Source organism: Neofelis nebulosa, chromosome 14, assembly GCF_028018385.1.
Source record: "Neofelis nebulosa isolate mNeoNeb1 chromosome 14, mNeoNeb1.pri, whole genome shotgun sequence".
Taxonomy (NCBI): domain Eukaryota; kingdom Metazoa; phylum Chordata; class Mammalia; order Carnivora; family Felidae; genus Neofelis; species Neofelis nebulosa.
The window spans coordinates 73,542,769-73,570,731 of NC_080795.1; the positions used below are offsets into that span (position 1 = coordinate 73,542,769).

Below are 27,963 nucleotides of genomic sequence, written 5' to 3' on the forward strand. Positions count from 1 at the left end.
TCATTCTACTCTGACTGAGCCAGGAAGCTACCACAAAAAGTATATATATATATATATATATATATATATATATATATATATATATGAAATTCATTGTATATGGGACAGTTATACTTTCATGGTTGTTCGACTTTTTTTTTCTCATTTTTATGTGCTTGGTTTTAAGCACTAATGCCTAATTTTTCAGGTTTAAACACTGGCACAAGTATATTCATCTTTCAATGGGTCACACATCAGGTGATCTAGAAGCTTCTTTTTCCCTTGGAGCCATCTCTGTGAAAGCCCTCTCTACTCCCTGGTCCAACCTAGAGAAATCACTTTTCCAGGCCTGCTAATGAGATATCATCCTGGGACGGGCTCTCATCATCAATATGGAGATTGTCTTTGTTTCTGTTCATTGTTGAATCCTGTTTGCTCAACTGCATATCTTTTTAAAGCTTGGGTTACACTCTCATTTAAGGGGAGAATATCCTCAAATTGTATCCTGAAAGAGTCATACAAAGCAACTTTTTCAGAACTTGAATATCCAAAAATGCCTTTTTTCTATTCTTCTACTTAACTGGTAGTTTTGCTGGGTGAAAGGAAGGAAGGAAGGAAGGAAGGAAGGAAGGAAGGAAGGAAGGAAGGAAGGAAGAAAAGAAAATTCTAAATGGAAAATCATTCTTTTTTAGAGATTTTGTGAAAATATTACAGCATAGGGAGTTCAGTCCATGGTATTGTAATCATATTGTATGGTGAAAAAAAAGAAAAAATATATTATCCAATTAGCTATTAACTACTGGCTTTGAGGTTGAAAACTCTGACACCCTTCTGATTCTTCACCTCTTTCTTTATGCAAACTGCTTTGAGGGCTTTTGTCTATTTGTTTTCTGTATAATTTTTAGATGCTATTAGGTTCTTTTAGTAATCCAGATCTCTTTCAGGGCTCCTGGGTGGCTTAGTCTGTTAAGCATCTGACTTCAGCTCAGGTCATGATCTTACAGTCCATGAGTTTGAGCCCCATGTTGGGCTCTGTGCTAATGGCTCAGATTCTGTGTCTCCCTCTCTCTCTGCCCCTCCCCCACTCGTGCTCTGTGTCTTTCAAAAATGAATAAATGTTAAAAAAATTAAGAACCCAGATCACTTTCAATCTGGAATATTAACTCATCCTTTCTAGGAAATGTATTAAACTTTTCTTGAGTAAATTCCTCATCTCTATTTCTCACTTCCTTTTCTGAACTTTCTATCATTCATATTTGGGACTTGCTGGTCTAACTCCACTTATTTTCTTATCTTTTCTAATTTCCTCTTATTTTCTTTTTACTCTAGTTTCTGGAAAACTCCTTCAACTTTATTTTGCAATCTTATTCTCGGAGTTTTTATTTCGGATTTCTCATTTTAACTTCTAGCTTTTCAAAGCATGCTGTTCTTATTTCATGGATGTGTTGATTTACTTATTTCTCTGAGAATATTAACTTATGACTTTTGCTTCTTTTAAACTTCCTCTCCTCCTTGAATTGACTATTTTCTCCAAGTTTCACTTTTCTTCTTGTGCCTCTTTTAGTCTGAGCTTTTCTTAAAACCTGGTGATCTTTGGCTGTTCATTCACTTGAAGAATGAGGCACTAAAGGTAACTGGGCAAAGCTTATTGGGTGGTAGCCTTCAACAGGGTAACGGAAAAGGGCCTGGACTTTCCACGTGGGACCGCCAACTGTCACTGTCTCTAAGTTATTGTGGCAGACAGTCTTCCCAGAGATAAATTCCCCAATCTCCTGCCTGAGAGAAATAAGCCCAGCTGTCAGCGTTCTCACAGCTAAGTGGGGAGCAGACTGAGGTCTTACTGTTTAGGATGAAAACTTTCATGTAATTCCTCTTGTCTCAGACCAGCATCCTTGAATTCAGTCAGGCCTGATATTCCAGGGTTAAGTCCTCTGGTTAAATACCCCCAGAGAGTATATCACTAACTGTCTTTGGCTAGGAAGGAGGGAAATGTAACAATCCAAATAATTCTAGAATGAAGAAAGAAAAGAAAGAAAGAAAGAAAGAAAGAAAGAAAGAAAGAAAGAAAGAAAGAAAGGAGAAAAGAAAGAAAGGAGAAAAGAAAAGTAAGAAAACACTTTTAACCAATCTTACTGTTTTGCTACCAGTTTATCTATCTGTGGCTTATTTTCTTTTTATTTTTTTTTAATCTTTATTTATTTTTGAGAGAGAGACAGCATGTGAGCAGGGGAGGAGCAGAGAGAGAGGGAGACACAGAATCCGAAGGAGGCTTCAGGCTCTGAGCTGTCAGCACAGAGCCCGACATGGTGCTCGAACTCACGAACCCTGAGATCATGACCTGAGCCAAAGTTGGACGCTCAACCGACTGAGCCACCCGGGCACCCCTTTTTAAAAAAAAAAAATTTTTTTTTAATCTTTATTTATTTTTGAGAGAGAGACAGCGTGTGAAGAGGGGAGGAGCAGAGAGAGAGTCTATCTGTGGCTTATACTTCCCAAGCTGTTCCAGCCAGGATTCAACTGCACAAATTAACCTGTGCCTTGGCTTCCTCCTTTATGGATACTTAGCATTCAGCTCTCTCTGATATGGCCCCCCAGATACACTCGCCATCTGCTATCCATCTTCTGAATTTTCGTTGGCATCCCTACGTCATCTCTGTTTATGTGCTCTTGGTCCTTCGTGGGTCAGATCTTTTTTTACTCTAATTTTAGTGGCCAGAAGGCAAACAGTATTTCATCTACCATGTTTAAACAGCGTACGCCCTCGATGTATTTGTAAAATGAACATAATAGTACTGATATCATTCATTTTTTATTTATTTACTTTTAAAGCTTATTTACTTATTTTGAGAGAGAGAGTGTGAGTGAGGGTGGGACAGAGAGAAAGGGGGAGAGAGAACCTCAAGCAGGCTCCACACTCAGTGCACAGCCCAACACGGGGCTCTGCCTCACAAGCCATGAGACCATGACCTGAGCAGAAATCAAGAGTCAGATGCTTAACCAACTGAGCCACCCAGACACCCTATATCATTCACTTTTTTAATGAAACTAATTAAGTTTGGGGTGCCTGGCTGGCTCAGTTGGAAGAATGTGTGACTCCTGATCTCAAGGTTGAGTTTGAGCCCCAGATTCGGTATAGAGATTACTCAAGTAAACTTTAAAAAGTTAAAAAAGAAAAGAAAAGAAAAAGAAAAAGAAACTAACAAAGATTAAGGTGAATGAGATAATTCAGTGTTTGTCCAACTTCAGTGACTAAGGTACCACCTCATGGTTTTTCCTTATTTTTACTTTTTCCTAATATTTTCTTTAGATTTTTCTATAGCCTGACTTGTGATTTTTTTTAGCTAAATAATATCATTTTAAAAGGAAACTTTACATCACAATCATCAATAGAAAGTTAGTACACAACTATTAAATTTTTAAAAATGGCTATCTATAGCTTAAAAACATCTCCCCTCTCATCATAGGTGTCACACGTTAGGAAATGACGTGCTTGTGAGAAATACTGAAAACAGTGCATAAATGGGAGGCATGAGAAGAATCAGAGTTTCCTCCCTGGCCAGTATACAATTCTGGACTCGTTTCCCTGCAGACCATACACAACACACAACCTGCACCTTACCATATTTACCTTTTCTCTGATCTAAAGTGGTTTGAGTGGTGCCCCCCACAGAAGATACGTCCACGTCCAGCATCTAGGAATGTGACGTTATTCGTAAAAAGGGTCTTTGCAGATGTAATTAAGGGTCTCGTGATGAGATCGTCCTGGAGTATGCAGGCAGGCCCTACATCCAATGACAAGAGTCCTTGTAAGAGACAGAAGAGGAAACACAGAGAAAAGGCCACGTGAAGACAGAAGCAGAGATGACGCTGTTTTCCAAAGCCAGGCAGTACCTGGAGCCCCCAGAGGCCAGAAGAAGCAGGAAGGGATTTTTTTCCTTAGAGCCTCTGGAAGGCGGGTAGCCTGCCGACACCTTCATTTTTGGACTCCTGGTCTCCCCAGCTATGATGGAATGTATTACGGTTGTTTTAAGCCACTCAGTCTGTGGTAACTGGCATCCACAGGGAACAAATATAAGATGAGACCCCAAATCTGGCAGAAACCACGTTGGGTAGTAAAATCTTGTCCCTGAGCTGGATAAACAGACTTTGGCAGCTCCTCCCTGCAAACTCCTAAAGCGTGTTTCAGAGGCTCTTGGCTCTGCATCTGGCATCCAGGATTCAGCAGGGAGCATCGGTCCCATGACTCTGCAAATGGACACAGTGCATGGAGTCAAAGCACCAAACCGTGGTTTCCATTAGCATGAAGTCTGGAAACTGGTCAAAGGGAAATGTCTGCTACCTCTGTGCCTGGGGACCAGGGATCCTTAGCAGGCAGGAGACACAGAGATTGATATAATGTCGATTTCTCTAAAGTTCTTGAAGAAGGTATAATAAAGGTCCACAGATCTGGCTCTGGAATGAGCAGTCAAATGGCCAGTTATATTAGGAGGAATGTGCTTTTTCTCCAGAACAATAGAAAAATAAATCCCTTAGCAAGAGCCTCAGGAAAGCTTATTACTTTCATAAAATATTTTTTTCTTTCCTTTCCCATGCTCGGTAAAGATTAAAAACGGAAGACAAATTGCACTTCACTGCTTGTTTTTATGTGTGCGAACCAAAAAATTCTGTAAAGATTCAATTAAAAAAATCAATAAAGCTTCTGAAAGAACTATGTAATCTGAAGTTCCCCAGTATAGAACCATAATGGGGGGGGGGAGGGGTACACAGAAAGCTTGCAGAATCACTAATTAAAGAAATCGGCTACAATGGAATCATATTTCTCTGAAATGGTTCTGAATCATCAAGTCTGGGGGCTGGAGAAGGGACACAAGAGATCATTTTGTCATCTTCCAACTCAAACGCTAAACCAGAAAAATCCTTGTCTGTTCTTTTCCATAAGCCTCCAGAAAAGAACAACAAAAAAAAATTCACTCTCCCTTGACAGTGCAGCCAGTGAGTCACTGAATTAATGACCACCGAGCATTTATTTTGCACCCAGTTCGATATTAATTGGAAAGAATCTGTCTTTGGTCAGGTTCAACAAATTCAGGTTGGAATGCCATTTGTTGGCAATTCCATCAACTACATATCAAGCATTAACGCGTCTACTTTTCACAACTGTTCTTTGAAGCAGTCATTCCTGTCGTTCTCTTCTTATGGAGAAGAAAAGAGATCTCGTAGAAAGCTAAGATATCTCAACCTAGTGCATGAAATCTAACTTGTATGGTTCGATCTTTTATGCTTTTTCCACCTCATGACACGCTTACCTTCTGCTTCCAGATGATTCTCAGCAGGTGCCTTCTTTTTTTTACGTAGGCTCTATGTCCAATAGGGAGCTCGAACTCACAACCCCAAGATCGAGAGTCCCTTGGGGGGACTCTTCCAACTGAGCCAGCCAGGTGCTGCACAAGGTGTCTTGTTGAGACAACAGAGTATATGCATAGAGCAAGTATATGAGAACTGCCTTCGTAGGCCCTTGTAGATAATATGGACTCCACCACCCACCGGCTACACCATGAGAAATCGTCTGACCGCTGAATCTGTTTCTTCATTTAAAAAGAATCAGAGCGGGGCGCCTGGGTGGCGCAGTCGGTTAAGCGTCCGACTTCAGCCAGGTCACGATCTCGCGGTCCGCGAGTTCGAGCCCCGCGTCAGGCTCTGGGCCGATGGCTCAGAGCCTGGAGCCTGTTTCCGATTCTGTGTCTCCCTCTCTCTCTGCCCCTCCCCCGTTCATGCTCTGTCTCTCTCTGTCCCAAAAATAAATAAAAAACGTTGAAAATAAATAAATAAATAAATAAATAAAAAGAATCAGAGTTATGCCCGTACTGAGCTGTAAATAGTGAATAAAATACCACATATGAAAAGTGCTAGGCAAACAGCCAAGCGCTCCATGAAAAGGTGAGCTACTGTTTTCATCTTCTCTGAGGGGCCTCTCCCCTCCACGTTGCTGTACCTCTTTCAAAGCAGTTAGTTCCTGGGGCACCTGGCTGGCTCAGTTGGCTGAGCGTCTGGCTCTTGGTTTCAGCTCAGGTCATGAACTCGCGGTGGTGGGATTGAGCCCTGCATCAGGCTCTGTGCTGAGTGCGGAGCCTGTTTAAGCTTCTCTCTCTCATCTCTCCCACTATCTCTGCCCCTCCCCTGTTCGTGCGCCCTCTCTCTCTCTCTCAAAAATAAATAAATAAACTTAAAAAAAAAAAAAAAGGCAGTTAGTTCCCTCCACATGACCTGGTTATTAACTGCTTGGGTGTCTGGGTCTCCGACTAAATTTTAAGCTCCTTGAGGACAGGTACCTACCTCATTTTCTTTTCCTCCTGCCCCACAGTGCCCAGATGAACATCATGTATAGCACAGACTTGCATAAAGATGTGACAAATTCATTAAAGAATAAATGGCTCTCATATACTGCTCTCGGGGCCGTAAGTGGCACACCCGTTTTGGAAACTACTTTAGCAGTATCTGTTGACGTGGAACACGCACAGAGCCAGTAATCTCGCAGGTCCGTTCCTAGGCATGTACGTGGCAGAAATGCCTCCGTGTACACAGGAAAACAAATACGCGCCGGCAGGACGCTTCATGATAGCCAAAAGCTCGACACGGATCGCATGCCCAGCCATAGTGGAGTGGACAAACTGCCGTGTTTATGTACTGGAATATCGTACAGCAGTGAGACCAAGTGAGCTGTGATTCCGCGTAACGACATGGATGAGCCTCGCAAACATAACCCGAAACAAGAGAAACCAGAGATACGGTAGCACATACTGTGCAATTCCTTTCACAGAAAGATAATTTAATGGATGGCATTAGAGGCCAGGACTGTGATTGTTCTTCGTGAGGGGTAATAACTAAGAGAGTTCTAGAGAGCTTTGGGGTGCTTTTCCGGTTCTGTTTCTTCATCTTGATGATGTTTACATGGGCCCCACCCAACTTCTCAAAATTCCTCAAGTTTTGCACTTTTCTATATACATGTTTTATATCAACAAAAAAGGCTTAAGAAATGAATATATAATGGGGCACCTGGGTGGCTCAGTCAGTTAAGCGTCCGACTCTTGGCTTCAGCTCGGGTCATGAACTCACGGTTTGTGAGTTCGAGCCCCGCGTCGGGCTCTATGCTGCCAGCGGGGAGCCTGCTTGGAATCCCCCCTCTCCTCCTCTCTGCCCCTTTCCCGCTCGCTCCCTGTCTCTCAAAATAGATAACTAAACTTAAAAAAAATTAAAAAAAAAAAAAGAAATGAATACATAACGAACAAATGAAGGCATCAAAAACAATGGAACACAGGGGCACCTGGGTGACTCAGCGGGCTGAGCGTCAGACTCTTGATTTCGTCTCAGGTCATGATCTCACGGTTCATGAGATGGAGCCCCGCGTCGGGCTCTGCACTGATGGCGTGGAACTTGCTTGGGATTCTCTCTCACCCCCTCTCTCTCTCTGCCCCTTCCCTGCATGTTCTCTCTCTCTTTCTCAAAATAAATAAACAAAGCAAACGAACAAAAGCAATGGAACACAGTAAAAGGAAGATTTAATCAAGACCAGGATTTGGAAGAGACCCAGAATGGTGTAGCTCCATAGGACCTCCATAATCCAGCTGTTTCAGACTTTTTCTCACCTCGTTGCTTCCATCTCCCATACACCGTGTCCTGCCCACACATAACGATTCAGCGTGACGTACACAGATGATTTGATTGTATTCTCTGCAAATTCACTGCAGATTCTTCAGTTACCTTGCATTTCCTGACCCCTTAGGGTATGATGTTGAATTCATTCAGGATACGCCGGCCAAAGGATTAGGTCCCAATGTTAGTTTGAACCTATTTGACTTCCTTTTAAACTATGTGGATTTACTTTTCCTCCTAGGAGTAACTCAAGGTCCCAATGTTAGTTTGAACCTATTCACTTCCTTTTAAACTATGTGGATTTACTTTTCCTCCTAGGAGTAACTCAAGTAACTCAAGTAACCCTAACCACCTCAATCATTTAAGCTAAAGGAATTATATTATTTTTAGCTAAAGACCGTTGTTACAACAGAAATGTTAAACACACAACAAATGGGGCGCCTGGGGGGCTCAGTCGGTTAAGTGTCCGACTTCAGCTCAGGTCATGACTTCACCGTTTGTGAATTTGAGCCCCACATCGGGCTCTGCACTGAACGCTTGCTCAGAGCCTGGAGCCTGCTTCGAATTCTGTGTCTCCTTCCCTCTCTGCCCCTCCCCTGCTCGCACTCTGTCTCCCTCTGTCTCTCAAAAATAAATCAGTGCAATTAAAAAAAATTAAACACACAGCAAAGCCATGTCCCCACTTGTCATGGATTGCTGGTGTCTTGCCCACGTGACCCTGTTCCAGCTGTTACCGTACAGGACTCAGTACTTCTGCCATCTGTCCCTCAAAATACAGCGTAAGAGGAAATGCAGAGGCCAGGGCTCCAGTGGCAGGATGATATATGTATTTATATCCCTTGACACCAACATCTTCAACTAATGTCTTTACATCATTTATGTCATTTCTGCAAACTCAGATGGCCGTCATAAGAAGTGACCCCTGGCAGTTATTCCTTGGTTGGCTGAAATGTATGCTATCATATTTTTTCATTTGCTTGCAAGGAAGGAAGAGCTCATCAATGAGCCAGCCAAGAAAGACTTGTATGAGAAGCTATCCTCTGCAAAGTTGACTGATTGCTTGCTTGGAGTTGTAGGATTGCAGTGGAAATCAAATGCTCAAAGAAGTCCAGGGCAATACTTCATATGAGGGTGGTTTCTTTGTTTTGTATTTTACTGGCCACACCCACTTTACTTTCTCGAACTGAAAACCATGGCCGTTCCTCTAGATGCAAAGATGGAACTCTTAGGACTTGGAGGAAAATGGCGATGTTCTCCAGGGGGCCTTTGGCAGCCCTTGCGTGTTCTTGTGAGTGTTCTAAGTATTAGAGACACATGCTTGTTTCCCTAACTCTCCAATCCTTTCCCCTTGTTCTCTGATCAAATTCCTAACGATTACTCAAGGTTTTCCTTAGTAAAAGAGGTTTCTGAGACCTCCTCAGAAAGTTCTAGGGGCTCTAGATTTGTGCCACGATAGTCCTTTGCACATGACTGGATTAAAGCCCGTTAACCTTGAGTTTTTAATCCTGCCCATGTCTTTCTGCCCCTACAAGAGTCTCCGTGTCTCACAGATGAAGGAGGGTTATCACAATATATCTGTTACCTACCATATGCACTAAGCATTCCAAAAATGTCTGCTGAATTATCCTCCTTACTGCAGAGAAGTTCTCCTCAAAAGAAATAAAAAGTCTCTTTGGGGCGCCTGGGTGGCTCAGTCGGTTAAGCGTCTGACTTCGGCTCAGGTCACGATCTCGCGGTCCGCGAGTTCGAGCCCCGCGTCGGGCTCTGGGCCGATGGCTCGGAGCCTGGAGCCTGTTTCCGATTCTGTGTCCCCCTCTCTCACTGCCCCTCCCCCGTTCATGTTCTGTCTCTCTCTGTCTCAAAAAATAAATAAAAACTTTAAAAAAATGCCAGGGATCCTAATGGTAAGAATACTTCTATTCAGGGCACCTGGTTGGCTCAGGTGGTTAAGTGGCCAACTTCAGCTCAGGTCACGATCTCGCGGTCCGCGAGTTCGAGCCCCGCGTCGGGCTCTGGGCTGATGGCCCGGAGCCTGGAGCCTGCTTCCGATTCTGTGTCTCCCTCTCTCTCTGCTCCTCCCCCGTTCATGCTCTGTCTCTCTCTGTCTCAAAAATAAATAAACGTTAAAAAATAAATAAATAAATAAATAAATAAATAAATAAATAAATAAAAAGTCTCAGCAAAGTCCAAATATATGCTCTGTTTCAATTTTTCTATCACTCTGTCACAGAAAGAAAACAGACTAGTTTGATGTATCGATTCTCACAAAGCCACAGGGCTTTTTCACCCCAAACCCTGTGTTCTTATGGCTGCCTAGGAATTGATTTCTGGTGATAGATTCAGTTTGTTTGTTTATTTGTTTCACGGTATGACATGTTGATGGACCTACATCACGCCACACTAACCTTTTTCTCCTTTCATGGAAATGGACTTTAAATTGCCCCTTTCCCTCACTTTGTCCATGTTGCCCAGTCTTCATGGATCATTTACAATCGCTGCTCGTGGTTGTAATGTCCCACCCGGTCCTTGGGTAAATACAATATTGCTGATTGAGATGCATCCCACTTACTTAAAATGTAACCTGGGTTTCCCCAGGCCGTGCCAGCATTGCGGTTAAAACACGATTGTCCTAACGCTAATAAAGTCGTGTACTTCTATTTCACAAATTATGGTAAGACGCCATCTAATTCAAATTGCCCCCCACACCAGATTCCTGGGGGTCACTGAGGTTGCCTCAGATCTTTGCAAACAAGTCCTCCAGCCCTACCGTGTGGACCCACCACGTTCTTCCTCCTTTGTTCCCCTTGCTCTGATATCTCCTGTTGATTCTGGCCCTGGAACCATCATGGAGCTGCCTGATGTCTTCTGTGGTTCTGTTAATACCCGCTAAATACCCACTAACACCCACGCCTCCATTTGAGATAAAAGCTAGTTCGACTAGCTCCCAGGTGGCTGGGTCTGTGCTGTGCTCGGGAGTAAGTCGGGACCGGGAAAATTCCCAGTCCCCACGCAACTCTCCACCACAGCAGCCTACAAACAGCACTACCTTAGGGACTCCACATCGTATGGTGCTTTGCTGGAACAGTTCTTTCAGGTTTTATCCTCAGTCCCCTCTTCTTAGGATCAGGCAAGAGCGTGGTAGGTAGGTCATGAACAAGCTCAGTGGCAGACATGGGCACTTTTCAAAATGACCTTGCACTCCTGTATAAACCACTGTATTCCAGACAAAATCCTTTGTCCAAACCCTGTCTTTGCTCAGAGTATCTTCCCCAAGAGGCTCCTAGTCCATGCTGACTTTACAATGCTCGTGGGCATGTTCCAGAGATCTTTGGACATGGCAGTTACATCTCATCACAGCATGACTGTAGTTTGGGATCAAGATGAGCCCCTCTTTACATAATAGAGACCTCGCAGCTACACCTCTGTGTCGTGTTCTTCCGATTGCCCCATGCCGTAGGTTCCCCTGTCCATAGATCACACACCACGTTTAAAATTGTTCTGTTTCTGGGACTTCTGTTACCTGGTCAGCTCAATTCGATTCAGTAAGAATTTACTGAGCACTTTCAATAAGCCAGATATTTGCCAGTCCTAGGAATGCAGCGATAAATAAAACAGGAACCCTGTACCCCAGGGCTAGTTTCTAGCCTCCTGGAAAGACGATTATTTATCATGAGGACTGATAACTTTTACAATAGTAGTTAACTACAGATGCCATGAGAGCACAAAAGGAAAAATGTAAAAAGGTTTTGTTGGCTTGGAGGTCAGAGGGGGCTCCCTGAAGGGGATACTGCCCAATCCGAGGGCTGAAGGACAAGTAGGCACCCCCTGAATCAGGAAGGTGGAAAGAACATAATGAACCAAGATGCTGAGGCATGAGCCTACGGAGTTCTTGGGGAAACTCCAAGTAATTGGGTATTACTGAATCACAGGTGAAGGATTAGGGAAGGGTGGTGGTAGGAGGTTGTATCTATTTGTGGCTGCTAAGGCTTACGACCATATCTTTATATTTAGTGCAATCCCCAGCTCCAAATCATGAGGATTTGCATCTTCTCTATGAGGTTTGCCAAAAGAAAATGTAACAATCCTAACCACCTGTCACTTCGATAAAAGAAGAGGCAGTCTTTCAATTAGGAAAATACTTGTCACAAGGGAAAAGCAAACAGCAAAGATAAAAATAGTTTCTGCTGTAGGTTCTTTTATCACTGGTGACCTACCTTCCACAGTTTTCTACTTACTGTTTCTGAAGGTCTTTAATGGTTGAGCACCTATGCCCCAGATTATTTCCAAGAAAGAGAACTCAGATGCTGGTACTCTATTGGTGAGGCGACATGCCAAGCTCCCATCTTTGACCCAGATGACTCGAATAGCTATTAGGTTTGGTCAGATTTTTCATATGTTTAAAATTAGAAGGCTTGGGACACCTGGGTGGCTCAGTCGGTTAAGGGTCTGACTTTGGCTCAGGTCACCGTCTCACGGTTTGTGGGTTTGAGCCCCATGTCAGGCTCTGTGCTGACAGCTCAGAGCCTGGAGCCTGCTTCGAATTCTGTGTCTCCCTCTCTCTCTCTCTCTCTCTCTCTCTCTCTCTCTCTCTCAAAAATAAATACATAAACATTTAAAATCAGAAGGCTGTTACCCAGAGTAAATGGGTCCCTATGAATTTGTTAGTCCAAATATGTAGTACAATACCAACGAGAGGGGTGCAATATTAAATTAATTAGGATTGGCTAACCACTGTAACAAGAAACAAGCCAGCAGATTAATACAATAACCACTTTCCCTTGCTCACCTTGTAGTCCAATATGGTAGACAGGGAGCCCTGATCCACACAGTCATTTATGTATCCAGGCTTCACGCACCTTGTGGCACGACCATCTTCAACAATTGGTCTTTAGAACTGTCACAAAAGAGAAGGAGTGTGTAAAGGATCCCATGAGCAGGAAGGGTATACAGCCAGACATAGCATACAACACTTCTGCATACATTCTGACTTGTGGAACTTGGACACAGAGTCTTAATGTACTTGCAAGGGAAACTTGGAAATATGGTCTTCCTGCGTGCCCAAGAAGAAAATGAAACCGTTCAGGCCAAACACATAGCGCTGCTTCAAACACATTAAGGGAGAAGAGAGAACAAGGGCTGACCACGGACTTTTGCAAAGTTGATGGCTGACACAGAGAAGCAAAGAGAAAACATGGAGTTATTGCCCCATTATACCTTTGTATTGAACGCTGGACCATTTGCAGGTGATAATCCAGGATGGACACATCATCCTAGGCATGCAGAATGGCAGACGAAAAACTTCTATACTTTTGTGCTGGGATATTTATGTTTGTGAGTTCAACGTTTTTTTTTTTTTAACGTTTATTTATTTTTGAGACAGGGAGAGACAGCATGAATGGGGGAGGGTCAGAGAGAGAGGGAGACCCAGAATCTGAAACAGGCTCCAGGTTCTGAGCTGTCAGCACAGAGCCAGACGCGGGGCTCAAACTCATGGACCGCGAGCGAGATCATGACTTGAGCTGAAGTCGGACGCCTAACCGACTGAGCCACCCAGGCGCCCCAGAGTGAGTTCAACATTTGAAAGAGGTCTGGAAAGCTGCTGGAGCAAACCAGAGAACGGAGTATGGAACTTTCTAAGCTCTAAGAGTTTGTGAGTTTTACTAGCAAATACTATAGTCTGAGAGATGGCCTTTAATATTTTCCATTCTGTGTCTATTACTTTTAAGACTGTTGGCAATTTTTCCCCATATAACAAGATGTCACATTCATAAGAACACTTGGCAACACCCATCTCCAAGGGCTGTTCCTCACTGCCCATGGTTGCAATAGAATCAAATTAAATTCGGGAGAAAAATGTACCTTTTTATCATCCAGGAGCAAATATCTACCTAATGATAGAGCCCATGTAACATTTACACATAGATCTAAAACATTAGCATCTTGGGGAAAATGACAGAAAACTAAGAAGGTCATTTTGGCTCATTAGATCAGCTTCTTGCAAAAAGCTTCACAGACCTTGGAGCTAATTCCACATTTTTTATGTTTACCATTTCACTGACTCACTATTTTGTGAAGATTAGCTTTTCTTCAATACTCCTAAAAAAGTCACAAAACCTCTTCTTATAAGCATGAGATATTATATGAAATACAAAGCAACAGAATAGTTTGTGGAGAGGCACTGTATCTCAAGAAATACATTTACGATGCCGGTGTGATACAGTTATTGTGTAGGAATTTTGTATCTCAACATTCTTTCCCTTTCTGCCTTCCTTCTTCTACCTCTTGATAATTGTCATCATGAATATTATTTTGACAGACAGGATAATGCATGTCAGTTTCTCACCATGCTGGCATAGGGATCAAGTGAGACAACACACACGTAATCATCTTTGAAGTACGAAAATGTTGCAGTGACTCGATCACTTGGCCCTATGCAGGCAGAGTGGGCCTCTCTCCACAGCCCCGTGTGCATTGGCCCATGACAGCCTTGTCCCCTTGGACCGTGAGTATCTATCATGGAGTCAGAACTCTGGGACAGAAACGTGTTTGTGATTGGCTGGGGAAAGGGGTGCTGTGACAACATAATTGGCATGCATGTGAAATGCGGTAGGCACCAAGTAGGGCCCCAGAATCAATCCATACCCCATCTGAACATAGAGTTGTCAATGTCCTCTATCCTTAGGCAGGAAGACATTAACTACCTCTCAGCCTACTTTCCTACTTAGGTCCATACGCTGACAAGGAGAATTTCGCTTTTGCCCCCAACTCCAGAAATGTTGGAGAAAATTCATCTGATCTGGTCAATCTCTCCCTCCACAGGAGGTTGGGAGATTAGAAAGAGCATGATATGTTTTAGACCAGAAAGATCTATTTTCTAACTTTTTCTTCCATCCTCTTTGTTGTTTTTTCTGTCTGAGAATGGGTTGTGAGACAAGATTAACAAGTCTCCACACACCTGGATGGATAAGGGTACAGATCCAATCCATGGGCAGGTCCTTACTTTTCGATTTGGAGGAAGGTGGGAGGCAGAGGAAGAGAGAGGTTTATTTGAAAGAATTGATTCACATGTTATAGAGGCTGAGATTATAGAGGCTGCAGTCAGCAAGGGGAAATACAGGATGCCAGTTGTACAGTTTCAGTCTGAGTCCGAAGGCACGAGGATCAGGAAACCCAGTGGTATAAGTTCCAATCCGAGTCTGAATCTGAAGGCAAGAAATGACCAATATCCCAGCTCAAAGACTGTCTGGCAGAAAGAATTCTTTCTTACTCCTTCTGATCAATTCAGGCTTTTGGTTGTTCTCAGTCTACACACTTCAACGTTGTTCTCATCCAGAAATACCCTGAGACACAACCCAGAATAGTTGGCACACAAAGACACAATGTCTCATCCTTTGCTAGGGAATTATTCGTCCTACGTGATTAAAGCTAGTGGTGAGACCACCGTTTGGCTCCTCATCTCTTCTCAATGGGTTGGAACCCAGAGCAGAGGCGTGGTGAGGAGTTGGCTGCAGCAAGCAGAGTGGACCCTGTGCTGGAGAGCCTCGGTGATCACATGTGAGCAGACTCGGGAAAGGCAGGCACTGGTGAAACCAACCACCACGTAGTCCTTCAACTCCACAAACACATATCCCATCCCTAGATAAGCAGGCAAATAAGATAAGAAGTATATGCCTAGAACATTTGTTATAGGATAAATGGTGCTAAGAGATGTGCCTACAGGACAGGAGAACTCAACCCTTGGCGCCTTCAGGGTGTATCCAGATGATCCCCCCCAACATACTGGTTTCTTAGTTTCGTGAAAGTCTCTCCTCCAATGATCCCATCCCATCTTCATTACTCAAGCCTAGGAGCTCATCCTCAACCTCGTCATCACCCATAATGAACAACTCCGATTAGTTCATGCCTCCACCCTCCGACCACCACCTTGTAAGTTCCACTCACTCATCCAATCCCTCCCCCTCCCCCTCCACAGTGTCCACTCCACTGACCCTCCCATTGACTTTCAGCCCTTAACATTCTGTCCTCCTCCAGGGGCACCCATCTGACTCTTGATTTTGGCTCAGGTCATGGTCCCAGGGTCGTGGGATTGAGCCCCAAGTCTGGCTCCATGCCGAGTGCGGAGCCTGCTTAAGATTTTCTCTCTCTCAGGCTCCGGGGTGGCTCAGTCGGTTAAGCATCCGACTTTGGCTCTGGTCATGATCTCATGGCTCATGAGTTCAAGCCCCCATATGGGGCTCTCTGCTGTCAGCACAGAGCCTGCTTCAGATCCTCTGTCTCCCTCACTCTCTGCCCCTCCCCCAGTAGCGCGCGCGCGCGCGCGCGCGCGCTCTCTCTCTCTCTCTCTCCCCCTCCCTCCCCCAAAAATAAATATGCACTTTAAAAAAGAAAAAAAGATTCTCTCTCCCTTTGCCTCTCTCCCTCCCCCTCTCTCTCTAATAAAATTAAAAAAAAATACATTAAAAAAAAAATTCTGTCCTCCCAACCAGTTTCAATGCTACAGTCAGTTAGCACAGACCTGTGGTTCCTTCACTTCTCTGAACCACCCCTCACTTCACTCGCTAGAAAAACCACAAAAATCAACCAATCCATTCATGCTTGCCCTTGTGCAACTGAACATGCCTGGGGAGAAAACACCCAACCACTGTCAAATTGTTAAATCGACTGATGTCGATTTAAATCTATGACCAGGAAAAATCAGTCAATCAATCAATCAATCAATCAATCAGTCTAACACCAGGAACTCAAAAGGGGCCTTAACACTGCTCAGCAATCATCTCAACCTTCCCTGCTCTACTCACTCCTCCACACTCCTAGATCACTATTGTAAAACTCTCTCACCAAATCTTTGTCATTGCCTCTCCTAAGCTCATTTTCAGTGGATAAGCTTGCTTTCTGTGTTGAAAATGGAAGTAATCAGATGAGAAACCCCACACCCTCGTACACATCTGCATTTCCCTCTAGGGGGTGACTATGGATGGGCTTCCCACAATCCTATCCAAGGCAAAGTCTTCCTCTTGTGCTCTGGACCGCATCCCTCTCGACAACATCTCTCCCACCTTTATTTAATGGAACTTCTCTCTTCTCTAGACCATTTATCTCCAACAGCTAGTGCTCTATGTCCTTGCTTCCTTTTACAGCAAACCTCCTTTAAAGTGTTCACTATATTTGCTGCCTCCATTTTCTCTCCTTAAATCCATTCCAATCAAGATTTCAACTCCTGGTACCCTCAACGAAAGTGTTCTTTTCATGGCTGCACAAAGATACTCGCGTTGCTAATCCACTGGTCAGTTCTCGGCCTTTTTACCGGACCCGTCAGCATCAGCTGACACCATTGGTTACCTCCTCCTGCTTGACTTTGACACCTCTTTCTTCATTTGGCTTCCAGGACTCCACACACCCTTTTGTGTTTGTATCTAAAGGGGTGATCATTTTTGCTCAGTTGTCTTTGCTCCTTGCTCCCTACATGTTCTTCCTGAAGTGTCCGTGCGCTTGGCCCTTGATTTCCTTCTCTCTTCTGTCTCCACTCACTCCCATGTGATCCCGATCCCATCTTGTGGCTTTAAATACCAACCATACACCAACAGCTCACAAGTTCTTATGTCCAGCCCAAGCCCGTCTTCTGAACGCTAGACTCATATTTTCAACTTCACAACTCCACCGATTTGTACAAGACTTCCCAAACACGTCTAAAACTTGATTCCTCATCTTTCCAACCCCCTCCCCACAAAAAAAAATGTGCTTTCGTACACAGCCCTCTTTATCTCAATCCATGGGAAGCCCGTCACTGTCATTTCTCAGACCAAAACCACTAAAGCTCCCCGTGACTCCTTTCTTTTACTCTCCGGTGTCAGGACATCCTACTGGCTCTACCTCCAAAATACATGCACCATCATCTCTTCACACCTGAATGGCTTTAATAATCTCCTAACTCATCTTCCTTCTGCTGCATTTGTTTTCCGATGGCCTATTCTGGACACAGGAAGCAGAGGGGCCCTTTTTAAACATTAAGTCAGATTAAATCTCTGCTCTGCTCCCAATTTTAGAATTCTTACAAAGTCCTTACTCTAGCCTCCTGCAAGACCTTTCCTGATCTGGGCTCTGTCACTCCCTTGACCTTGTTCCCTCTCTCTATTCCCGCTACTATAGCATCCTTGCCCTTCTCTAGATATTCCAGACCTACTCCCGCCTCAGGACCTCTGTACTATCTATTGCCCCTATCTGGATTATTTCTACCCACATAGGTCACTGGCTCACTTCCTCACCCCCACATGTCTGCACTACAATGCCACCTTCTTGGCGAGGCCTACCATGGCCGCCTATCTGAAACGGCACTCGCCCCCCTCAAGCGCCATATTCCCTCACCGTGTTCTACACTTTCTTTTTCTGTAGCACTACCACCTAATGTTATGTGAAATTTACTTATTATGTTTATATTTTGTTTCCCTCTGCCTGGAATGCAACCTCTCAAAGAAAAATACCTATGGCACCTTTTGTTCACTGATGAATTCTAAGCATTTGAAATGGAGCCTGGCACATATGAGGCACTCAGTCAACATTTGTTGAATGCAGGAATGAACTCACAGACGCATGAATAAAAGTAAATAGGAATTTGTGGGTAACGGGAATAGCAACGAGGCAGGAAGGAGCCTATGGCGAAACGTGCCCAGGGAGAAACCCCTGGGAACAGAGAAGGCTAAAGACTTGTAAGGGTGAATAAAATTAAATTTTCTATCATTGCCTCACTGCACCATAGCCTTCTTTTGGTGGTTACAAAAATGGCCATGAGTTCTTTAACATATCTCCCATTGAGAGGCAGGGGTCTATGTTCCCCATCCTTGAGTAAGTGCAGGCTTATGGGTGCTCCGAGCAGAGGCTGGATCACACAAGATCGATCTTACGTTTTCTGACGGGTTGTCTCAAATGGTTTCTCTAGAGATCCCCCCTCTTGGAATCCAGCCTTGTTGTGAGAAGCATTAGCCACATGAAGAGGCCGTGGGTAAGCGCCCCAGTGGACAGTCCTAGCTGGGCACAGCCTTTGAGTCACACGCAGATGACTCAGGGAACCCCCCGACCCTACTCCACTCCACTGAAATTGTCACCCCCAGTTGAGGCCTCACGTACTAGGGAGTAGAGAAACCCTCTCCACAGGGCACTGCCCGCATTCCTGATTTTTTTAAAGAACAATGACCATAATAAAATTACTGCTGTTTCATATCATTAAGTTCCAGGCGGTTTGTGACATGGCAGTAGTAACAGGGACAACCCCTCCTCCAGAGTCACACGCGGGACCAGTGTGACTGGAACACACGTTTGTGGAGAAGAGTCAGTGAGGGCAGAGAGTAAAGAACCAACCCAGAAGGTGAGACTAATTTAGAGACAAGAGTCTTCCAGAAGCCAAACCTCAGGGGCAGCCGTGACCAGACAGAGTACAAGTCTCTAGGAACTAGCAGAAATTTTGAGGAATCTGGACCGCACGGATGGCGAGGTAGGGGCCTGACGTCAGTGATGGCAGGTGACCACACCCTGTGTTCTGAGAGGAAAACAGAGGGTTTTGCATGTTTGGGCTGATTCTACGTTAGGTATTATTCAGGATCCAAGTGTGGGGTGTCGGAGATTGCCCCAGTAATGCACTGTATCTACCAGGCGACCTTATGTCTCTCCCTGGAAATCTGGGCCTCTTTCCCCCACCCTTCTCTCTCCTTTGTCTAATCCTGGGGACCAAAGAGCAGAAGTAGTCAAGTGAGTGGCTTGGAGGCCAGCTTTCTGGGTCAGATTGTCCATCTGTAAAGCAGGGAGGCACCCAATTTTCAAACAACCAATGGTCCCTCCTTGCCTTAGAACGCCATCAAGGTCTGCCCACTTTCATGGCCCCAACATGACTGCTTTTTCCTCTTACCACTCGGATGCCTTCGCCTTTCTTCTTCTATCTGCACCGACTTTCCCCCCAAGTATTTGCTTCCTCTGCCAGCGATGCCCCCCTTCCCTCACTCTGTAACGTGGCCATCTGTGAAGGAATGTCCTCCGCAAGGCATGCTGAAATCTTAGTGCGAACCACTGACAGAAACCTCAACTCTTAGACCTTTTTCCCGCTTTATTTTGAAGTAAAAGGGGGCGGGGGGAGGGTGAAAGCACACCCACCTCAGGAAAACATTTTTTACTTATTTATTTTGAGAGAGCAGAGGAGGGGCAGAGAGAGAAGAGAGAAGGGAGAGAGAGAATCCCAATGATGTGGGACTTAATCCCATGAACCGTGAGATCCTGACCTGAGCCGAAATCAGGAGTCAGATGCTTAACTGACACCAAGGCATCCCTAGACACTGTTGTCAAGAAGTGATTCCCAGGGGTCCCTGACGGGCTCCACCGATAGAGCATGTGACTGTTGATCTCAGGGTCATGTGTTCAAGCTCCATCATGGGCGTGGAGCCTGCTTTTAAAAAAATTAATAAAAATAAATGCTCCCCAGGCTCTTCTCTAAGAGCAGTTTATGGTGAACAACTTCCTGCCTCCGGAGGCCTACACTGGCCGACTCCTCTCTCACTCCTTCCTCCCAGCATACGGCGACTAATGAGGAAAAGGTCGATATCACAATTGTTGGGGCACATGTTTGTCCTTCCCACCCTAACCTCCTTGACACCTGCCAAGATGACACACACATGAACGGAGCACACACACGTGCGCACACACACACATCAGAGTGTGACATCATCATCTCTGACATACTATGTATTGGTTGTTGTTGTTTGTTGTCTGCTTCCCCCCCCCTCCTGTCACCGAATTGTAAGCCCCCCGGGACTTAGTTTTTTGCTCACTGTCATATGTCTAGTGCGTATATTATTCAACACATAATAGTGTTGAATGCAGAAATGAATGAATGAATGTAATGAATGATGGATGGATGACTGAATGGCGAAAACAACTCACTAAAGTTATAAGAGTAGAAGGGTTGCTACTTATTAATTATGCAATCTTAAGCAGGACTTAAATCTTCTAACGAATGAGTGATGGGTGAGTGGATAGATGGATGGGTGGATGGGTGGATGGGTGGACAGATGGATAGATGGATGAATGGATGGTGGGTCGGTGGATGGATGGATGGATGGTTGGATAGATGGATGGATAATGGGTGGGTGGACAGATGGATGGATGGAGGGAGGATGAATGGGTGGATGAATAGATGGATGATGGGTGGATGGATGATGGAAGAACCCACTTAAGTCACTTAATCAGTAGTTCTGCTACTTCCTAGCTTCACAGTCTTAACTCAGAACTTAAACCTGTGTGGGCCTCAGTATTCTCATCTGTGAAAAGGGCAGGGCAGCATTTTAAAAGAAACACAAAAGTCACAGAAGAACTAAGTCTACCCAATACCTCCATGTGCAGCTCTAACACCATCATCACCACGTAGACTTTACCTGTTCCTCCAACAGCATCTGACTCCTCTAGACTCCTCTACACCTTCTATGTGTCCTTATTATGCATGACCACTGAGGGCCAAGAATGTGCTGTGGAGAAGAACAGAACTTAAAGACTGACTGAGAAGAGATCCCTGGAAGACTAAAGGGGGCCTTAGGAGAAAGCTAGAAATGCACAAGGTGGCATTAGAAGGACTTTTTGACAAAATGAAGAAAATTCACAGGAAGAAAGGAAAATAGAGACGGCAATGAGGGGAGAAAAAGCAGTAAATGCAGCCTCGACCTTCTTGAAATCGGAAAACTATCTGCATGAAAGTGGTAGAATTTTTTAGAGCAAGGAAGGCATCGGCTGATGGAAATTAGAAGCCCCATGGACACTAGATCCCCATGAAAAGGATGGGAAGGCCACAGGGTCATTCATTACAGGCAAAGGCACAGGAGGGGATGCTTATGTGTCAGTGATCTTCCTGTGTCCCAGTAGAAACAGCAGCATTTATTTACAAAATGAACAAATTATGCAGGGCACCAGAGGCGGGTCTCAGGACTCAGCACAGTATGGAAGCAGAGGGACCCTGTGTGTGGTCACCGGGATCCCAGGGAAGAGGAACAGTACCACCTAGCGTTCAGCAGCTTGCACCTATCTAGCTTTTAACATTTCACGACTGAAAGAATTTGAGAATCTCGTTCAGCTAAAACAGCTTTGGGGCTGACGTATAAACAGTTGATTCATTGCCAAGAATAAATGATGCAGTCATTCCTTTTATGCTTGGAGAGAGGACGGATGGACTGGAAAAGAAAAAGAGGGGAAGAGGGTGTTGAGGGTTCCAATTATGGGTCAGGATACAGCCCTGCAGAGACTGTCAAGGGAGGCAATCAACCCACACAGGAGATCTCAAAGGCTTCTAATTTTGCAGAGGGCTGTCATTCAACTGGGCAAGGTTAAAGGGGACGTGTGTAGTGAGCTGTCCATCGTGCTAAGGCCTAGGGGACACAAGAGGGAGCTATGCCAAAAAACCCAAGCTGGAAGTAAACATCAAGGTCTGTGGAAACAAAGAAGGGAGCAATTAACTTGACATGTATAAGGGACCGGGCAAACAGGGTCCTCTTCCCAGCTCTTCCATTCCCTCACTGTGGGTCCCCAGACGAGTTACCCTAAGTCTCTCCGAGCCTCAGTTTCCTCCATGAAAATGATGATGCTAATAATGACCACCACACCGTATTGCGAGGATTAAAAAACGTATTTGAAAGAACCTAACACAATGCCTAACACCTAAAAATGTTCACTAAATGTGAATTCCTATTATAGAGGAGGCTTCAGGGAAGGTGTCATTGGGCAAGTGACTTTTGAGCTAGATCTAAAAGAGGTGAGAGTTTCATTTTCTCGGCTGAAGAACTCTATCCCCCCTTAATTGAAGGACTAACTCGAGATGGATGTGCTTGGAGCAATGAGGACTGATCGATGTATGTACCCCTCATTCTAGACAGATAAATGACTTACTATAAGATGTCAGTGGGTGACAGCTGTCACAGGCAGATCACCCAGACCTCCCAAAGAACAAGCAGGTTACGCCCAGGTGGAGAGAGCATACTTTCTGTTGCCAAACACCCTTCTCTGCAGAGCCATGGGTTGAGATTGCAGGCTGTGTCCCTGAGGGTGTTCACAGGCTGTGGCTGAAAACGGTAGGTCAGGGAGGTATTTACTACAGACAGCAAGAAAGGTTATTCTTGCACTTTCTGAGAGCAGTCTGCTGTTTTTCTGCCTCTAGTGGATTCAGAAGGCATTGTCACTGCAGAAGACCAGGCTGATTCCACCCCAAAGATACTTCTCAACAGCACCTGTGCTTTCCCGGCTGGTGCACAAGACACATTTAAAAATTCCTCGGCTTTAATGATGGAACTTGCAGATTCTTCCACATCCTAATCGATAATCACAGGAACACTTCAGGAAGGAGGAAATAGGTATCTGTTGTGAAAATGAACAGGCTTCTTTCCCTACACACGGCCAAGAGCAGGAAACTCGTTCTGCACATTTCTGTCTTGCTTAGAGCGCCACCTGCCGGTCCAGAGAGGTGCCTTCCTACCCAGGAGATCTTTTCCCTGTAGGAATCCTACAAAATTCATGCTCCTTCACAACCAAGAAAAATAGAGATCAGCACTGTACTAGGCATCAGTACATGCCAAAGTGCAAGTGACACATGCAACCTAAGAGACATCTTATTTCCAGCTAGGAGGGCAGGAAGAGACATCAGAGCAAAGAAATCAATTTGTGAATATATCAAAGTTAAACTTAACTCAATGTGAAAGCAATAACCGAGCCCAGCAATATGCACCTAGCATTGTTAGGTGCTGATCATACTGAAGGGGATACAGTGTTTTACCATCACAGAGCCAACTTCAATAATGAGTGACAATTAAAATACAGAGTGAGAGGGGCGCCTGGGTGGCTCAGTCGGTTGAGGGTCCGACTTTGGCTCAGGTCATGATCTCGCGGTCTGTGAGTTCAAGCCCCACGTTGGGCTCTGTGCTGACAGCTTGGAGCCTGGAGCCTGCTTCAGATTCTGTGTGTGTCTCTCTCTCTGCACCTCTCCTGCTCACTCTCATGCTCTGCCTCTGTCTCTCTCTCTCTCTCTCTCAAAAATAAATAAACATTAAAAACATTTTTTTAAATAAAATAAAATACAGAGTGAGGGGGCGCCTGGGTGGCTCAGTTGGTTAAGCGTCTGACTTCAGCTCAGGTCATGATCTTGCAGCTCGTGGGTTCAAGTCCCGCATCGGGTTCTGTGCTGACAGCTCAGAGCCTGGAGCCTGCTTCGGATTCTGTGTCTCCCTGTCTCTCTGTGCCTCTACCACTAGCTCTCTCTCTCTCTCTCTCTCTCTCAAAAATAAATAAATATTTTAAAACTGTTTAATTAAAAAAAAAAATAGAGTGATCACGTGACCCAATTATAAAGAGTATGAAGGGAGCCTAAAGAAGACAGAAGGTTGAGGGGTCTCCGAGTACAGTTCTTAAAAAGCTAGACAGGTAAAGGCAAAAAGAGGGAATGAAAGAGGCGTTCAGTTTGTGGGGATTAATAGATATATTTAGGGGTGTAGATCAGAGCAGGGGTCATCCAGGGGGTGCCCCAAATCACTGATGGGGAGGCCCCAGCCGCATAGCTTGTACCGTATCCCCGCATGCCCCAGCCAGGGCTGAGTGGACTAGGAGGGAGCACATTACCCAGCCTGAGCTGGGGCGTTAGAACAGAGACTTCAGGGTCTATGATTGGGAAGAAAGGCGTCTAACTTGAGGTGTCAAGCCAGGACTGGCTGTGCAGGTGAAGCAGAAGAGAAATAGTCTTCAGGAGGAAAAAAAAAAAAGTTCCATTCCGGTTCAGCACCTCTCTGCTACTGTTGTGTCTCTCCTGGGTTATTTTAGGAGCCTCCTAACACGCGTCCCTGCCTCTGCCCTCGCCCCTCTCAGTCTCCTTTACAGCAGGAGGTGACTCCGTCCCGACTCTAACCAGACTCCTTCAGTCCCTCCTTAATTGTGTCCTAGCGTCAGACCTCAGAGTCGAGACCTAAAACAGTTCAAAAAACCCACATGGCCTCCCCCAGAATCACCGATCTAATCTCCAGCTAACTTCCCTCTGGCTCACTCCGCCCTTCCCCCCACGCCTCTCTGCTGTTGCTGGAAATGCTGCCTCAGGGCCTTTGTGTTCCCTCTGCTCTCAGCCTGGAATCTCTTCCTCCAGAGGGCCAGAGGGCTGGTAACGCAGGCATTCACCCCTTTAAGGTTTGTTCGAGTATCAGGGCACCAGGGTGGCTCAGTCCATTGAATGTCAGACTCTTGATTCCAACTTGGATCATGATCTCACGGCTTGTGGGATCGAGCCCCAAGTTGGGCTCTGTGCTGACAGTGAGGATCCTGCTTGGGATTCTCTCTCTCTCCCCCCCTCCCTCTCTCTCTCTGCCCCCCCCACCCCCGCACGTGTGTGCTCTCTCTCTCTCTCAAAATAAATAAACTTAAAAGAAAAGATTTGCTCAAATATCAACTTTTCAGTGAGATCTCTTTATTCCCCAATTAAAAATTAAAATGCTGTATAATATCTCCTACCCCCTGTCCTTGCTGTATTGTTCCTAGAACTTATCGCCATCTGACACACTACAGATTTTCTTTATTTAGATTGTATACCGTCTGGCTTTGACCCCACCACCACCTCCAACTGTTACTAGAATATGGGGAAGAGATTTTAACCAATTGGTTAGCTAATTAATGCATTAGTGGAGTAGATGGGTGCATGGAGAAAGCTCCTTCTGGGTCCTAATTGTTGTTCTAGCTCTTAATTCACCTGCTCCTGACCCTGCCACATACCTGCCATTGGGTCCTAAGTAACCCCTCTGCACTTTTTGAGAAATTCTTCTTTGGTTGCTTAAAATAATCTCAGTTAATTTTTGTTGTATAGGCAAACTAGAAAGTCCTACTGGATAAAATGAGAGAACAGTCTTTGAAGATGCTCTATCTGAAATAACTTGTCCTCTAAATATCCTGAAGCCTTGCTCCCTTCCGTCACTTAGGTTTCCGATCAGGTGTCTCTGTTATCATAGAGGTCTTCTCTGACCACCTTCTCTGAAATAGCAACCTTCTAGAATGGATCTCAAGTGTTCTCACCACAAAAAAAAAAAAAAAAAGTACCTATGTGAAATGATGGATTTGTTAACTAGCTTGATTGTGGTAATCAAGGTATATGTACATGAAAACATCATATTGTAGAACCTAAATATATACAGTTTTTATTTGTCAATCATAGTGATATACAACTGGGAAAGAAAATAAAATGGCGCGCTTCTGTCTCCCCATCACAGTCTATTCCGACCCAAACTTCACGTCTCTTCGTAGCACATAGGGCTAGTCTGATGATATATTTATTTGCGTACTGCTCCCTCCACTGGAATGTAAACTCCAGGAAAACAGACACATAGGGTTTTTATCACTGGATCCTCTGTGTTTAGAATAGTCTAGCACCCAGCTCACACTCAGTACTTGTGTGTTCATCTATTCCACAAATACGTTTAAAATGCCAGTCACTGTTCCCAGTGCTGTGGAAACACCTGCCCTGCAGGAACCTACATTCTAAGAGGAGATTTTTGTTAACTGTGAAGTGAATACACTCAGAGGTGAGAAATGCAGAGGCTGTGTTGAAGTGTTGCTGGACCTGAGAGTTGAGACAAGAACTGAACTTGAGAGACCACCATGGAGATCCTGGTGAGTCGTAGAAGGTTTTGGTTGGTTGCTTGCCCACATCCACCTCCCCCCCCCACACCAACAGAACACAGATTTTCTACTGGAGACCTACCCTCCCTCCAATTTCGGCAACACTAGATCGATACTACCTTCAGCTCTAGAAGCCGCGCTTCAATAGATGTAAGCAATCGGCATGTGACCCTTTGGCCACCAACGTTGGTTTGCAGTAGAACATGTGACTCAGTTCAAACTAGCAAGGCAGGAAGACATATTTGTTGAAGCTTCTGGGCAGGAAGTGCCTCTCTTTTCCATAGGAACTAAAGGAAAGGAACCGCTTTCCTGTGGATAGCCAGGTTGAAGCTGTGTGTTCCAGAGCCCTTGCAGCAAACATGGCTTCCAGAAGCTAAAGAATGAACAGTACAAGGTGGCATGTGGAGGGCAAAGCAACATATAGAAAATGGCAGAGTTCAGAGAATTGCCCTGATGATGTCAGAACCCCCTGGAACAAACTGCCTGAAGCACAACTTCTGAACTTTGCTGTCCTACAAGCGAATACACTCCCTTTATGGATTAAACCAGTTTAATATTTGTCAAACTAGGAAAGGAATACATGTTTGTTGAAACATGAGAAATAGTAAAAGAATACATAAGACAGAGCTAATCAGCTGCTTCTATGTTCCTTCTCATCCTATCTTCTGAAATATCCAATATTAACAGTTGGATGTTGGTATGGGTTGGAATGTGTCTCCCCAAAATTTCCTGTGTTGAAGTCTTAAGTTCCAATATCTCAGAATGTGACTCTATTTGGAGATAGGATCTTTAAAAAGGCAATTAAGTCAAAATGAGGACTACAGGTGGGCCCTAAACCAATAATATTGGTGTCTTTATAAGAAGAGATTAGGACAAACACACAAAGGGAAGACCATGTGAAGATATGAGAAGACAGCCATCTGCAAGGCAAAGAAAGAGACCTCAGAAGAAACGAATCCTGCCAACACCTTGGTCTTGGACTTCTAGCTTCCAGAATTGTGAGAAAGTGAATTTCTGTTGCTTAAGCCATTTAGTATATGGTACTTTGTTATAGCAGCTGTTGCAGACTAATACACATTTGTATCTTTCCACACCTACCTCCTTGCTTTCATCTACACCTACAACGTATCTACACACAACCATGGATTCTGTCTTTGCTTCTATCAAAAGATTCCTACAATACACCCGCTTTTGTCACAAAAAGCACGGGTACTGCTAAAAATCAGCTGAGACCAGTCCATCTCACCTATTTCCTAATTTTACATGTATGTGTGTGCAAATAAATATAATTTCATATAAATGCCATTATATACAACTTGGGGTCTGGAGGAAGAGTTTTTTGTTTTTCTGTTTGGTTTTCTCATTTGTTGTGTGTTTTTGTTTTTGTTTTGGGGGGGGGTACTGTTTTCTTTTACTTTCATTTCTTCCCCAAGGTTTGTCTCTCTTCTTTTCCTTCATACCCAAGATAAACCAAATTAACCACCTCATGTGTGTCCCAGCACCCACACTTTTCTCTGCTCCATGTAATCTTTTTATTGCCAAGTTATAGCATTCCAACCCAACTGCACACTCTCTGGGAGCTGATGGCTATAACACAAAGATGTGCCTTCACCCCATCCAGTCCAGTCCCAGGGTGGATCTCATGATAGTTCACGGTGGACCTCATTATGC

The 27,963-nt window shown here is 44.6% G+C and overlaps 1 long non-coding RNA gene across 6 annotated transcripts in view; it reads right to left on the reverse strand.

The window, feature by feature from the left end:
* LOC131494647 (uncharacterized) overlaps positions 1-27,963 on the reverse strand; it is a 115,534-nt gene that overhangs the window by 59,994 nt on the left and 27,577 nt on the right. Inside the window, exon 4 of one of the 6 annotated variants that reach the window (XR_009253522.1) lies at positions 21,042-21,131. The exons of the other annotated variants lie outside the window; for them this stretch is intronic. This is a non-coding gene — a long non-coding RNA (uncharacterized LOC131494647). The remainder of the gene's footprint in view (positions 1-21,041; positions 21,132-27,963) is intronic. 6 annotated transcript variants of the gene reach the window in all.